The sequence below is a fragment of the Apium graveolens genome, chromosome 1 (assembly GCF_009905375.1).
Source record: "Apium graveolens cultivar Ventura chromosome 1, ASM990537v1, whole genome shotgun sequence".
Taxonomy (NCBI): Eukaryota; Viridiplantae; Streptophyta; class Magnoliopsida; order Apiales; family Apiaceae; genus Apium; species Apium graveolens.
The window spans coordinates 159459699-159476371 of record NC_133647.1 but is presented as its reverse complement, the minus strand read 5'-3'; the positions used below and the strand labels follow the sequence as shown (position 1 = coordinate 159476371).

The following is a 16673-nucleotide window of genomic DNA, read 5'->3' as shown; positions in this document are numbered from 1 at the left end:
CAAGAGAGATTAGTGCAATGATTAAGGATGATAATCAAGCAACTAAGCAAGGATTAGCATGAAAGATGCTTCCACCACCAAGTGATGACAAGTGGCAAATGATGAAGTCACCAAGGTGATGTCATGCTTAGTCACACTCCACTCACTTTATTCAACCAATTAATCACCCAAATATCCCATTCACTTCCATTTTCCACCACAAACTCATTTAGCAAAGTAAAAACCCTCCCAAGAACAAGTGCTCTCGGCTTCTTCATCCCAAAGAAGAGAAAAATTCCAAAAAATCAAGATTCAAGCTTTGTTAAATTATAAGGTAATTATCCAAGGTTCCTTATGATTAGTTATGGCTATCCTAGAAGTTTAAGCCTCCAATTCTTCATGAATTGCTTCCAATAAATCAATGAAGATGATGATGAATAGTGTTTTCAAGATTACTAACTTTGTTTTCTTTGTTTTTCCTTTAAGATCCAAGCATTCCTAAGTTATCTCAAGGCTTCTTAAGGCTTCCTAGCTACTCTAATCACTCCAAGGAAGGTATAACACCTCCAAACCCTAACTTTACTTTGATTATTAGAATGGTTTTGATTGTTATATTAAATTAGAAGCATGATGCTTGTGTTTTAGAGTTTGGATTGGATTTGTAGTTATTTGGATGTTGAAATCTTGTTTATAGTTAATGAAACTTAAGTATAGTTAGTAGTTCATGTTTGTGGTTGAATAAATTGGAAAATCTTGAGGTTTGGGACTGATGTAGTAAGTTTTGGATGAAGGTTGGTTGTATTGTTGGTTGTGGGTTGACTTGTGGTTATTTGAAGTGGTTTAAAACTTGGTAATCGCGTAAACATAGCCGTCATAATGCCCGTTTTTATACAACTGCTTGTTCTTAGTATTCGGGATAGAGAGCTAACTGCTGAATCTGTGACTTTGCCATGTTTAGCTAGATTATATCATAAGCTTCGTTTTGATATGTGGTTCTCTTGAATCCGATGTACGGTTTAGGAGAAACGACTGTTTTAAGTAACGACGTTTCGCAAACGAACCATTTCCCCTCGCCTTACTTTGAAACCTTGGTTAAGGTCCTTAAATGACTATTTGGAGTATGAAACAATTATGTAAGGTTAATAGGTCAGTTGGTAGAGTATTCACGAAAGAGTCGTCTTAAAACTCGTAATGGTAAATTTATTAAAAATGGTGGAGCCGAGGGTACTTGAGCGACTTATGTGAATCGTTAAGCGTATAAGCGACCATAAGCGAATGTTAGAGTCTAATTGGTTAAAGACTAGTTTCTTAAGCGACCTTGGTTTAATTCCAACTTATATATTATTTATAGGTTACCAGACTCGCCCTAGGCCTTTTACCACCCCCAGTCGCTCAGGCAAGTTTTCTACTCGTTATACTGTTGTTGTGATGTATATATGTATATGCATTATCTTGTGATAAGTGCATGATTGTTATTAGCAAATCTTGCGATATATTGGAGCATGCTGATATGGTATATATGCATGCCTGTTTCGTAATCTTGATATCTAATTGTTGATTCAAATGCTTATAAGTTGCATAATACCTATGCTAGAAATAAGCAGTAGTTGCGTATACCCTTAGTATAGGGGACCCAAAGGTGAACATTTTCTAAACCGGGAGTCGATGTTCCCGAGTATAATATATATATATATATTTATATTTATATATATATATATAGTTTTCAAAACTATTAATCGAATAAGGTTTATTCGATAACTTTATTTTATTTAATGAATATTATCTTGAATATTCATTCGAGGACTTATGACTCCGCTTATTTTATTTAATGAATATTATTTTGAATATTCATTCGAGGACTTATGACTCCGCTTATTTTATTAAATAATATTCTTTATTTTATTAAAGAATAATGTTTCGATATTTCAAACTTATTTTTGATTATTTAAATAAAGATCGTACTTTCGTATAAGTATATCTTTGGTTATTTATTATTCATTTCAAGTATGAGTTTTTAAAACTTTTACTTCAATTATTTTTATAAAGATTATCCTTTATGGGAATATTATTTAAATAATAATATTCAGATATTCTCCAATATATCAGGACTGATTTATTTTATTAAATCAGCATTACTCCAAACATTCTCAAAAATGTTTTCGAGTCTTCAAAATGATTTTAAAAGTTTGAGCGGATCCCAAAAATCGTTTTTAAATTTAAGATCTTCCTTTTTGAAGGGGACTTGAATACTCGCTCAAAAATCTAAGGGATCCGGCTCTGTGCTGTTTTGATAAATTAATTGATTACTTACCCAACATTCGGGAAGTAAGTCCATCTAATTGAGTCGGCATAAGTATATATGTTGGGCAAGTATATATGTATATATATACTGAATATTTTGTGACTTGGTCGCGTTAAGATATCAAACTTGGTTCATATCTGCTTGACCTAGACTTTCACGAGTATTATGATGAGTATGCTCATATATTGTTAATCATTATACATATTATTTTGGTGGGCTTGTTGCTCACCCTTGCTTTCTTCTTTCATCACACAACAACAGATAGACAAAATGAACAGGACTAAGCTCTCAATTCGCAAGCGGATAGGAAACGTAGACAAAATGAACAGGACTAAGCTCCCAATTTGCAAGCGGATAGGAAACGTTCCGTAGTTTCCTGTAGGCGTTGATGACGCTGTAGCTGAGGTAGGAACTACTAATAGGCCAGGTTTTCAACTGTTGATGTATCAGACTTATGTATATTTATGAATTGTAATAATGGCAAAGAATATGTAAATTTATTCAGAAACCCCTTTTGAGGTGTAATGGCTTATAATTATGGAATAAGATGACCTGTGTTAGCAGTACCCCTTATATAGTCCCGACGGATGACCACTGAACATCCATCGAGAGTGTAGCTTATGTAATAATAAGTCTTGTAACACATGTCTGCAAACAACAATGCATTAGTTGAGTAGATGCTGTAGGATTCTTTAAGTCATGTTGACTACTAGATTGATATGCAGAATAGGTTGGCTAATTGTAAATATAAGATGTCTTGTAATTGTGTATAAGTGAAATAGAGTCAAGTGGCAGAAAGGCTCCTAACGGATGATCTACTAAGGCTCCCGACATATAATCAATAAGGATTCTGACGGATGACGAACATAGTCCTGACGGATGGTCATATTCAAAAGAGCAGTTGACAGTGACAACACAGTCACATGCGTTGGGTGTTTGCAAATGGAATGTGGCAGCCTAATTGTTGGATTTAGAGAACAAAGAAGCATTAGAAGATATTCAAAGATGCTGGATAGTGTAATGAAGTAGCATGAAATTAGACTAGAAATAATTTTTGTTTTACTTGTTTATCTTTTTATCATGTAACTTGATAGTATATAAACCAAGTGTAGCAAGTAGAACAAACAACCTAGTTAGTAAGCATTATTTTCAGAGAGATAGAAAAAGCTGTATCTTTTAAGCATTGTTAGGGCGAAAACACGCGCTAATAATACACGTAAGTATACGCGTTCACAAGTAATATAGAATACTTTCTAGTTCGTTCCCACAGAGACTCAAACTAATTATTGTTCAATTAAACTCACTCACCAATGTATAATTACTTCTCAATGTTAAGACACTAACACTTAGAATTATTGACTAAATATTAACTACAATTAACTACTAAAATTAACCACTTAATTAACACTTCGAATTAACAATATTAAAACACTCATGAGATCACAACTTCATTACTACTTCCTTCAATAGTTATTGTTATTACCCTTATCATGCAACAGTGATGATATTAATCGAATAATACGAAACTGATAAAAGCCAACTTTCATTGTACTAATACCATTCTACCAAACATCCACAATTAAGATAGAAGTTGAATAGGCATCAATTATGTTGAGTCCCTATATGTCTACAGAAATTGACAATATAATGATTTAAGCGCAAGTTATTCCTTTTGATAACACAGGGCGAATAAAACGGTTAGAGTTACCCACTAATCATGCACATCATACATGAACCTATGCTAGCATGGCAAGTTCTAAATCTCAAGATCCACCGTCACTTCACAAGAGATTAACACCCTATCTTATATGTTCGCGACGCACATAAGACGAATACGCACAACCAATACTAGATATCATACAATCATCACACACTAAGGTATTAAACAATTAACTAAAGAATTCTATAGTAAATCCGTTACGACCCCATGATCACGATTAGCCCATGATAGCACTTATCGTCATCATGGGTTCATATGAAAACATGATAAATAAACACAAGAAAATAATAACTAAACTAATTATATTAAACCAGAGTACGTCACAAGAGTAATTAGGTTCAAAAGCAAGAAAACTAGCATCCAACGTTACAACGAAATAAAGAATCACAAGCAAATATGCTTCCTCTTCGTTGCGATGTGCTAAAACGGTCTTCTTCCTTATCTCCTTCGCTCCTTGCTTAATACAATGATCCAACCTTGTGAAAACGTCTCCAAATCTACTTATATAATAGTCCCATAAAACTCAGATTATATAGAAGTTGGAAGCCAAACAGAAGTAGAAGTCTAAAACAGATTATTATTTTTCCCGACCCTGCGCGGCCGCTCAGCATAGCTGAGCGGGCGCTCATCCTTCTGCGCGGCCGCTCAGCATAGCTGAGCGGGCGCTCAGGACCCTACTGGAAAATTCCTGAGTTTGCTCCGTTTCTTCGCTGCAATATGCCCCTTTCTTTCCTCTCACAATGCTAAACACATGCCAAGGCTTATTCTTGATGATTACTCTTCTGAAATGCAACTAATACCCTGAAATGCATAAACACTAGAAAAACGCATCAAATACATAAAATACTTGACTTCAAGACACCCATTTAAGCTATTTTAAGACGTTCTAAGTGGTATAAAATGCCACTTATCACACCCCCAAACTTAAATCGATGCTTGTCCTCAAGCATCACAGACTCAAAAACAAATAAAAATATGCATGAATGCACTCTATATGAAATATAGCGATCCCTCTTACTACGACCAATCCAACCAACTTACAATATCTCAACAAATGCAATTAGGCGACTAAAGATCAATCAAATCATGCGAACTAACATACATCCAGAAACGTGGTGTGTGCAGATGCTTACAGATATGCTTCAGAACTAGACCAATTATTATGACTCAACTATCATCAAGGCAATCACATGATTATACAAAGAATAAAAATTCTAGGCACAAAGTGACTTATAACACTACAAGAATCATGGAGCTTATTACGGAATCATGCTTTTTATTCATAACAACAATAATGCTTATTTGACCGTGCAATGAGTGAGGTCCACAAAAGACTTATACAATGATATCCATGTAGCGAGCGTTAGGTTAGCGGATCCCAGACTCTAAAAGCCTTAGGTCACTAGGCACAAAGTCCCCTAAGAACTTAATAACTCGAAAACCAAAGAGCCCACTCGTGATCAATTATGCACAAACACATACTTCTTTTTTTTCTTCTTTTTTTCTCTTTTTCTGTTTTTTTTTAATTTCTGAGCAAGTGCGTTTCGCTCCATCTTGATCAACCCTAGACTACTCGCATAACATGCGAGCCGGCTACTAGCCAATTGACGCCCAGCCACAACTAGCAACAAATTCCATTTTTACTCCATTTTTTTCTTTTTCATGCCTTTATCACTAAGAACCTATTATCAAATTCTAAGCATAATAACTAGATTAACCTCGAAAACAATCAGATCATAACAACAATCTAGTCCTTAAGCATTCTCTAAGACTTAGTGAAAATACAAGTGCTTCTAGCATGCATATCAACTTACATGACTCAATCATCACTTTAATGCCATCACTACACTCGTATCAACATCACAAATTAGTCGATAAATCATCGCAAAAGGGATCATGACATATGCATGAGCTATACGATATGATAAACAAATAAAGCTATAAATAAATAAAAAACTATATGGCAAAAATTATGCAACTATATGAACTAAACTATCATGAATATGCAACTATATGACACACACACAAAATATTCCTTAACTACCACCCCCAAACTTAAAATCTTCACTGTCCCCAGTGAAGGTAGTAGAAAGGAACACAGGGTATACCTACTCGGAGTCATCATCATCATCACCCTCAGTGGGTGGAGAATCAAGGCGGCGGGTATGCAGAGTCCTCACCAAAAACTGGCCACTGGATGTCAGCTCCAAGGCCCCGAAAAGCAGTCCCTAACGCAAGGGTGAGCTCCTGAGCAAACCTGCTCTGCGTCTCGTACATGGCATCCATCCGCCGTGACAGCCTCCTATACTGGGTATCTGCCATCCCAGCACCCTCCTGAGTTCTCGAAGGACCAGCCTCATCACGCCTAGGCATAGCCATAGTAGCACCTCGTGCTAGACGCCCTCCTGGAAGATGATAACCCAGCCCATGCTCCTCGGGCTCACCACCGGTCCATTCCTGCATCCCATTCAGAGTCCCAGAATCAATTGAAGCGGCCGACAACTGCAACTGCTCATGAGACAGCCAGTTCACTCCCACTGCTCGGCAAAGCTTCGTGACCGTGGATGCATAAGGGATGTTCATGTGCTTAGCTCCCCTCAAAAACTTCAGAATCCCTTAGTAGATGAACTCACCAAGGTCCACATAGTACTCTTCATTCAAAATTCCCAACAATAACTGTGCTCTCTCAACTGTGACCTCATATGCATGCGAAGAAGGCAGAATATTAGCACAAATAAACGCATTCCATGCACGGGCATACCTGTTCATAGCGATCGTCGGGAAGTGACGATACTCATTAGTTCCTGTCCTGAAGGTCCAAACTGTGCCCGGCCTACAGAGAGTAGCACAAATCAAATCCAAGTCGAAATCTTCAGCAGTCTTCTCATTCCAGTTCTCCTCCTCGGGCTTCCTCTCTCGCTGCCCAATCACACGGCGAATCGCCGCTGGGTGATAATCAACCGTCAGCCCTCGGACCACAGAAAACCCATTCTTCTCAGCCTTCACGTTCATATAGAACTCGCGAACCACGCTCATCGGCACTGCTTCAGGCGACTCACAGAAAGCTATTCACCCCTTCTCTGCAATCATAGATAGCAACTCATCATCCCTCCCCGATGGTAAAAACCCCTTCTCCTTCAGAATCGGCTTCCCCAAAAGCCTAGTGTACTCCTCCTCCGCAGCTCTGTCATTCAACCGAGGCCTTGCAGTAGTACCCCTCGATGAATCAGCAGTAGGGACTGTGCTGCTGCTATCAATAGTCCTTGCTCTCTTGGGTGCCATTGAATCTGAATAAAAGTGCTTGAGAATAGTGTTTTTGTGTTTGGGAGAGAGTTTGAGTGTAAAAAGTGTGTGGGAGATGAATGGGATATGTGTATGTATATATAGGGTATGGATTAGGTTAAAATAAGATTAGGAGTGGGTTTGAGGGATAAAATCATGGGGTAATGGGGAAAAGAAATCGTGGGTAATGGGGCTGTAATTTATTTTTTGATTTTCTGATTTTTTTTGGATTTTTTATGAACTTAAAAAAAATTCTTGCAGCCGACCCCTGAGCGGTTGCTCAGCAAAGTTGAGCGGGCGCTCAGCAGATGAGTGGGCGCTCAGGGGGTCTCTGGAAAAAAAAATTCGAGCCCGGTTTTTCTAATTTTTTTGTGGTTTTGGATAGGTTATTAACTTCTAAGGGTTCCTGTAACAACAAATTATGGGTTGCCTCCCACGCAGCGCTTCTTTTTCATCATTAGCTTGACGTTGCGTACCTTCCTCAAGTTGACAATAAAACGGCACTAACCACTTCTCGGTTTGCCGTATCCCCATAGTAGTGCTTCAAACGCTGATCATTAACCTTGAATGCTTGGTCCGAATCATTCTCAAAAATCTCCACCGCTCCATGTGGAAACACAGTTTTGACAATAAAAGGTCCAGACCACATTGATTTCAACTTCCCAGGAAAAAGTCGGAGACGAGAGTTGAATAAGAGAACTTGTTGCCCCGATACGAATAACTTAGGATGTAGCTTCCTATCGTGCCACCTCTTCACCTTTTCCTTGTACATTTTGTTATTCTCGTACGCTTGAAGTTGAAATTCATCAAGTTCATTAAGCTGAAGCATTCTCTTCTAACCAGCTGCATCTAAATCCAGGTTCAACTTTTTCAACGCCCAATAAGCCTTATGCTCAAGCTCTGCAGGTAAATGACATCCCTTACCATGTACCAGTTGAAACGGGGACATACCAAGTGGAGTTTTGTATGATGTTCTGTAAGCCCAAACAGCTTCATCGAGCTTTAAAGACCAATCCTTCCTTGACGGACAAACAACCTTCTCTAGAATGCGCTTGATCTCTCTGTTAGACACTTCCGCTTGACCATTTATTTGCAGATGATAGGCAGTAGTAACTCGATGATTCACATTATAATGCTGCATCATAGAAGTAAACTTACGGTTGCAGAAATGCGACCCTTCATCACTTATAATTACCCGAGGCGTTCCAAACCTTGTGAAAATCTGCTTATGAAGAAAAATTCAACACTGCCTTTGCATCATTTGTCGGTAGAGCTTTGACTTCTACCCATTATGAGACATAATCGACTGCCAGCAAAATGTACTGATTATTGCAGGATGAGACAAAAGGCCCCATGAAATTGATTCCCCAAACATCAAAGACCTCGACTTCAAGCATCACATTTAACGACATCTCATCCTTTCTCGTCAAATTTCCCACTCTTTGGCAATGATCACACCTTAAAACAAACTGATGAGCGTCCTTAAACAAAGTAGGCCAGAAAAACCCTGCTTGCAGAATACGAGCTGCCGTCTTCTCACCACCATAGTGTCCACCATAAACTGTGGAGTGGCAGTCTCGTAATATCCCCTCCGTCTCACAGAACAGGATACATCTCCTGATGATATGGTCAGCTCCCTGTCTAAATAAATATGGTTCATCCCACATATACCACTTCACCTCATGCAGAAACTTCTTCTTTTGAGCTGGGGTCAAATTAGGAGGCATTATATTGCTGACAAGATAGTTTACAATATCTGCAAACCATGGCTCTTCCTCCTGAACTGCGAACAACTACTCATCCGGAAAAAATTCGTTGATCAATGTCTTATCCTGTGAAGTAGACTCGGGATTCTCCAATCTAGAGAGATGGTCAGCTACTTGATTCTCTGTACCTTTTCGATCCTTGATCTCTAACTCAAATTCCTGAAGTAAGAGCACCCAACGAATGAGTCTCGGCTTCGAATCCTTCTTGGAAACCAAATAGCGAATGGCCGCATGATCAGTGAATACTGTCACTTTTGTCCCAAGCAGATAAGATCGAAATTTCTCGAAACCAAAGACTATAACCAAGAGCTCCTTCTCAGTAGTGGTGTAGTTCATTTGGGCCCCATTTAAGGTCTTACTAGCATAGTAGACCACATGAAAGAAATTATTTTTGCGCTGCCCAAGAACTGCACCTACCACATAATCACTCGCATCACACATCATCTCAAACGGCTCTGTCCAATCTGGTGTTGTAATAACTGGTGCAGTGATTAAACTCTTCTTGAGAGTCTCGAATGCCGTCAAACATTCATCATCAAATTTGAAAGGCACATCTTTCTCAAGCAAGTTGCACAACGACTTAGATATCTTTGAAAAGTCCTTGATGAACCGCCGATAAAAACTCGCATGACCAAGAAAACTACGGATTCCTTTCACTGAAATAGGTGGTGGAAGATTTTCAATGACTCCCACCTTGGCTTTATCCACCTCAAGACCCTTGCTAGAGACCTTATGCCCAAGAATAATGCCTTCACGCACCATAAAATGACATTTCTCCCAATTGAGCACCAAATTAGTTTCCACACACCTTTTGAGCACGACACGAAGATTATTCAAACATTCATCATACGAATGTCCAAAGATGGAGAAGTCGTCCATGAACACCTCAACATTATTCCTAATCATGTCAGAGAATATAGCCATCATACATCTCTGAAAAGTGGCCGGTGCGCCACATAACCCAAACGAAACTCTGCGAAAAGCAAACGTGCCAAATGGACAAGTGAAGGTAGTCTTTTCCTGATCCTCTGGTGCAATACAAATCTGATTATACCCTGAGTAGCCATCCAGAAGACAATAATACTCATGACCAACCAACCTGTCAAGCATCTGATCAATAAATGGAAGAGGGAAGTGATCCTTCCTCGTGGCTTTGTTCAGCTTTCGGTAATCCATGCATACTCTCCATCCTGTAACTGTTCGAGTAGGGATGAGCTCATTCTTCTCATTTGCTACCACAGTGATACCTCCTTTCTTAGGCACACATTGTACGGGGCTCACCGAAGAACTGTCAGAAATAGGATAAATGATGCCTGCATCCAGCCATTTCAGAATTTCTTTCTTCACCACCTCCTTCATGATAGGATTAAGTCTGCGCTACTGCTCAACAGTTGGCTTACTACCCTCCTCTAGCAGAATCTTATGCATACAATATGAAGGGCTGATTCCTTTTATGTCTGCTATGGTCCATCCAATAGCTGATTTGAATTCTCTCAAAATCCTTAAGAGCTTGTCTTCCTCACTACCTGAAAGGTCAGATGTAATAATAACAGGTAAAGTAGATGCATCACCTAAAAAAGCATACCTCAAGTGTTCAGGTAATGGCTTGAGCTCCAAGGTAGGTGCTTCCTCAATTGATGGTTTGAGCTTTCCTTCAGCATTCTTGAGGTCATAAGTACCAAGAGATTCAAACGGCATGTCCAGCTTTCGCCTCCAGGGAGAATCATTCAAAAATTGTAATTGCTCGTTGCCATCTTCATCATCACTGTCAAAATCCCCCACTAAGGCCTTTTCTAATGCATCAGACATTAGCATATGATCGAGTTCTGACGTAACTGCAGAATCAATCACATCCACTTTTAAGCACTCCTCATTATATGTAGGGAATTTCATTGCTTTGAATACATTGAAGGTCACATCCTGATCCTTCACCCGTATAGTAAGTTCACCTTTCTGCACATCTATCAAGGTACGGCCAGTAGCCAAGAAAGGTCTTCCCAAGATTATGGAAATCTTCTTATCTTCCTCGAAATCCAGAATAACAAAGTCCGCAGGAAAGAAGAGCTTATCCACCTTGACTAGCACATCCTCCACTATGCCCCTTGGGTAAGTAATAGAACGATCAGCCAATTGTAGAGACATGAAGGTGGGTTTTGGATCAGGCAAATCCAACTTTTTAAAGATCGACAACGGCATCAGATTGATGCTTGCTCCCAAATCACAAAGGCACTTGTCAAACGACAACTTGCCAATGGTACAAGGAATGGTGAAGCTACCTGGATCTTTAAGCTTTGGAGGTAACTTTTGCTGCAGAACAGCGCTGCATTCTTTCATTAGAGCAACGGTCTCAAGGTCATCCAGTTTCACCTTCCTTGAAAGAATACTCTTCATAAACTTCGCATAACTAGGCATTTGCTCCAGAGCCTCAGCGAAAGGTATATTGATGTGAAGTTTCTTGAACACCTCCAGAAACTTACCGAACTGCTTATCCAGCTTTTGTTGTTGCAATCTCTTAGGGAAAGGTGGTGGAGGATAGAGCTGTTTCTCCCCTGTATTACCCTCAGGCAGAGTGTGTTCAACAGTAGTCTTCCTTGGTTCCGCCGCTTTCTCCTTTTGCTTAGCTTCTTCATCTCTAACTTCAGCTTCTCCTTCTTTTGCCTTTTCAGCAGCAACTTTCCCAGACCTTAAGGTAATAGCCTTGACTTGCTCTTTAGCTTCCTTCCTGCCTGGCACTTCCGTGTCACTGGGAAGTGTTCCAGGTTGACGATTGAGCATTGCATTGGCTATTTAACCGATTTGATTTTCCAAGGTCTTGATAGAAACCGCCTGACTCTTGCATAACAGCTTAAGTTCCTCAAAATCTGCACTTCCCTGTTGAGGATATGATTGCCTTTGAGCATACTGCTGTGGTTGCTGAAATCCAGGTGGATTGAACTGTTTACTCACACCTTGCTGATATGGTGGCTGAATAACATTCTGATTATTACCCCAGCTGAAATTTGGATAATTTCTGTTGTTAGGATGATAAGTAGCTGGTACAGGCTGCTGTTGTCGCTGATAATTATTCACATACTGAACAGATTCGTTGACGAGAGAACACTGATCCGTAGCATGCGACCCTGCACAAAGTTCACAGACCATAGCTATTTGATTAACTCCATATGTAGCTAGAGAATCGACCTTCATAGACAGCGCTTGGAGCTACACTGCAATAGCAATGGCTGCATCGACTTCCAGAATACCTGCTACCTTCTCAGGCATCATCCTCTGAGTTGGGTTTTGATGCTCATTTGCAGCCATAGTCTCAATAAGATTATAAGCCTCAGTATAGCTTTTGGCCCACAAGGCGCCTCCAGCTGCTGCATCGAGCATGGGTCGAGATTGGGCCCCCAAACCATTATAGAAACCAGTGATCACCATCCAATCGGGCATTCCATGATGTGGACACTTTCTCAACATTTCCTTGTAGCGTTCCCAAGCTTCGCACATAGATTCTGTAGGTTGCTGCGCAAACTGAGTAAGAGCACTCCTCATAGCAGCAGTCTTTGCCATCAGATAAAACTTCACCAGAAACTTTTGCGCAAGATCTTGCCAAGTAGTGATGGACCCAGCTGGTTCAGAATGTAACCAGTCCTTAGCTTTGTCCCTCAGTGAGAATGGGAAAAGCCTCAGCTTGATAGCCTCATCAGTCACGCCATTATACTTGAAAGTACTGCAGATCTCGACAAAATTCCTTATGTGCATGTTGGGGTCTTCAGTCGCAACACCTCCAAAAGAAACAGAATTCTGCACCATCTGAATAGTGCCCGACTTGATTTCAAAGGTGTTAGCTTGAATAGCCGGATGAAAAATGCTTGACTGAATGTCATCAATTTTAGGCCGAGAAAAGTCCATAAGAGCTGGATCGACTTGAACAATACGATCACCCATGATTACTGGTTCTTTCTGCTCACTTCCTGAATCCGAATCTTCAAAATCTATCTTCTCCGGAATATCAAGAACTTCGTCTGTCTCCTCAGCTGTATCTAAAGTTCTCTTACGAGTACGAGAACGAGTTTGCATAAATGCTCACTAAAGTACCTGAAACACAACCAGAAACAATAAGTAACTAATACGTCTTAATCACTGAGTCCGAACGACCAATGATGGTAAGTACATAAACTAAACAAATACGCCGAGTCCCCGGCATCAGACCCAAAAACTTGTTAGGGCGAAAACACGCGCTAATAATACATGCAATTATACACGTTCGCAAGTAATATAGAATACTTTCTAGTTCGTTCCCACAGAGACTCAGACTAATTATTGTTCAATTAAACTCACTCACCAATGTATGATTACTTTTCAATGTTAAGACACTAACACTTAGAATTATTGACTAAATATTAACTACAATTAACTACTAAAATTAACCACTTAATTAACACTTCGAATTAACAATATTAAAATACTCATGAGATCACAACTTCATTACTACTTCCTTCAATAGTTATTGTTATTACCCTTAGCATGCAACAGTGATGATATTAATCGAATAACACGAAACTGATAAAAGCCAACTTTCATTGTACTAATACCATTCTACCAAACATCCACAATTAAGATAGAAGTTGAATAGGCATCAATTATGTTGAGTCCCTATATGTCTACAGAAATTGACAACATAATGATTTAAGCGCAAGTTATTCCTTTTGATTATACAGGGCGAATAAAACGGTTAGAGTTACCCACTAATCATGCACATCATACATGAACCTATGCTAGCATGGCAAGTTCTAAATCTCAAGATCCACCGTCGCTTCACAAGAGATTAACACCCTATCTTATATGTTCGTGACGCACATAAGACGAATACGCACAACCAATACTAGATATCATACAATCATCACACACTAAGGTATTAAACAATTAACTAAAGAATTCCATAGTAAATCCATTATGACCCCATGATCACGATTAGCCCATGATATCACTTATCGTCATCATGGGTTCATATGAAAACATGATAAATAAACACAAGAAAATAATAACTAAACTAATTATATTAAACCAGAGTACGCCACAAGAGTAATTAGGTTCAAAAGCAAGAAAACTAGCATCCAACGTTACAACGAAATAAAGAATCACAAGCAAATATGCTTCCTCTTCGTTGCGATGTGCTAAAACGGTCTTCTTCCTTATCTCCTTCGCTCCTTGCTTAATACAACAATCCAACCTTGTGAAAATGTCTCCAAATCTACTTATATAATAGTCCCATAAAACTCAGATTACATAGAAGTTGGAAGCCAAACAGAAGTAAAAGTCTAAAACAGATTATTAATTTTCCCGACCCTGCGCGGCCGCTCAGCATAGCTGAGCGGGCGCTCAGGACCCTACTGGAAAATTCCTGAGTTTGCTCCGTTTCTTCGCTGCAATCTGCCCCTTTCTTTCCTCTCACAATGCTGAACACATGCCAAGGCTTATTCTTGATGATTACTCCTCCGAAATGCAACTAATACCCTGAAATGCACAAATACTAGAAAAACGTATCAAATACACAAAATACTTGACTTCAAGACACCCATTTAAGCTATTTTAAGACGTTCTAAGTGGTATAAAATGCCACTTATCAAGCATCTCTTTGTAATTTTGCAAGTTCACTTGTAAGCAGTTGTGTGCTATTCAAGCATCACAGAGTTCTCATCTTAATATATATCTTTGGCGGATAAGTTCAAATCCACCAGGAAGTTTTAAAGCTTTGTGTTTTATTTCTTTGTGTTTGATTTTGACATCTTTATCATTCCGCAATATAGACTAATCTGCACAATTATATTATTAAGTAAGAACAGTTTTAAAATCAGAAAAAGAAACCAGAATTACATTCAACCCCCCTTCTGTAATTCTTGTTACATTGTTTGGGAATAAGAATTGGTATCAGAGCAAGCTCTTGAAGTACAAAGAGTGTAAAGATCACCACAATCAACAAGATGAACCGAAAAGATGTTGGAGTAAAGATTCCATTTCTGGATAAAGACAACTATCACCATTGGAAGGTGAAGATGCACCTGCACCTGCATCTCCTATCTCAATATGAAGCATATGTGGACTGCATTGAGAAAGGTCCACATGTCCCTATGAGAGCTGCTACATGAAATGAAGCATCAGTCCCAAAGCCACAAGTTGAATGGTCAGATCCAGATAAAGAACAAGTTCAAAAGGATAAAAAGGCCATGAACATTCTGTTTAATAGTGTTGACAGTGACATGTTTGACAACATCATAAACTGCAAGTGTGACGGCCTCAACCCCGGGGTCAGGGGCTGACGTCACCAAAAAATATGCTAAATTATAACAAAAACTGCTAAATAAACTTTATTATAATATACGACCCCAACCAGGAGCCGAAATAGGTTCAAGTATTATTTAGGTTAACCAGACACTCTCACTTATTACAGCAACTCATCAGACCTCAGGGCCTGATACAAACTACCTCAGAGGAGCCGGGACCGGAGGCTGACACTCTACGCTGACCTGGTCTTCTAGACATCTGCAATAAATAAATACAAAACAAACTGCAAGGGTGAGCAATCCATTGCTCAACAGTACCTCTATATGAATAACCAGCAACAGGTTGTATAAAACAATATAGGAACAGATATTAAACTGATATACGAGAAATCCATAAAACAGGTATAAACTGGATATCAAAACTAGCATGCTTTGCAAAATAATATCATCTATAGTGTGCTGTGTAAAAATACCAGAGTTTAATTTTAGCTTGCTATTTCCGTTCCAAAACCACTGTCCATTGCTGGACCAATAAATCACCGGTCCCGTTACGGGGACTATAAACTATTCAACCTTTATCAGATATATAAAAGAGGATGAATTCTAGGGACAGCTGATCAGTCTATCCCACCACAAATTTCGTTCTGGAACTCAGAGACTAGCTATGTCTCTGTCATGCTGGACTAAGCGGACTACCAGTGCGCGTATCCGACTTAGCCTCTTACGCAAACACGCTGGGCCGTTACGTAATAACGGACCTCTTACGCCAATTGACCATCTAATATCTGATTTATGTTTATCCAGTTTCCAAAACCATTTACACCTATCTCTTTTTAAACCATTACATCACACATTCTAAAATCCCTTTTTAATTTTAATCATAATCTAGAGATAAGCATTTTCAGAAGTTACTTTTTCCCCAAAACCTCAGTTAACAAAACATATTTAAATATGGGGAATACGTAACTTAAAACGTTCTGTTCCAATACATATTTTCAATAAACAACTATTCATATATACTGAACTGTAAAAGATTAGTTCAGGGGTACTTGCTTTGCGAAGCTTTGCACTAACTTTGGCTTAACTCTAATTGACTTGAACTACCGGGTCCTTTGACTCGAACCTATGAAATCGAAACATCCTAGGTTAGACAACCGATTATGTTTGACTTTTCCTCACTAACTAATTACCCAACGCTATAATTTTTCGACTCGCAAGTATATTAATATCAATAACATATACTTAATAATGGTGCACATAATAATCAGAGTTTAATTTGTATTAAACGAGATATATGTACTCGATTTATAATTTAGGGTAATTCTTTAGAAAAATTGGACAGCGACTCCTCTGTTTAT

General features: G+C 39.0%; 1 long non-coding RNA gene and 1 other non-coding gene across 2 annotated transcripts; both read left to right on the top strand.

Moving 5' to 3' along the window:
• The first annotated feature begins 216 nt into the window (after positions 1 to 216).
• On the top strand, positions 217 to 2808 carry LOC141721362 (uncharacterized). The gene is made up of 3 exons (XR_012574713.1): positions 217 to 313; positions 466 to 534; positions 2543 to 2808. It is a non-coding gene; the product is annotated as an uncharacterized LOC141721362 (long non-coding RNA).
• Positions 2809 to 12479: 9671 nt separating this feature from the next.
• LOC141683982 (small nucleolar RNA R71) lies at positions 12480 to 12586 on the top strand. Its single transcript, XR_012560520.1, has one exon. It is a non-coding gene; the product is annotated as a small nucleolar RNA R71 (small nucleolar RNA).
• Positions 12587 to 16673: the final 4087 nt, after the last annotated feature.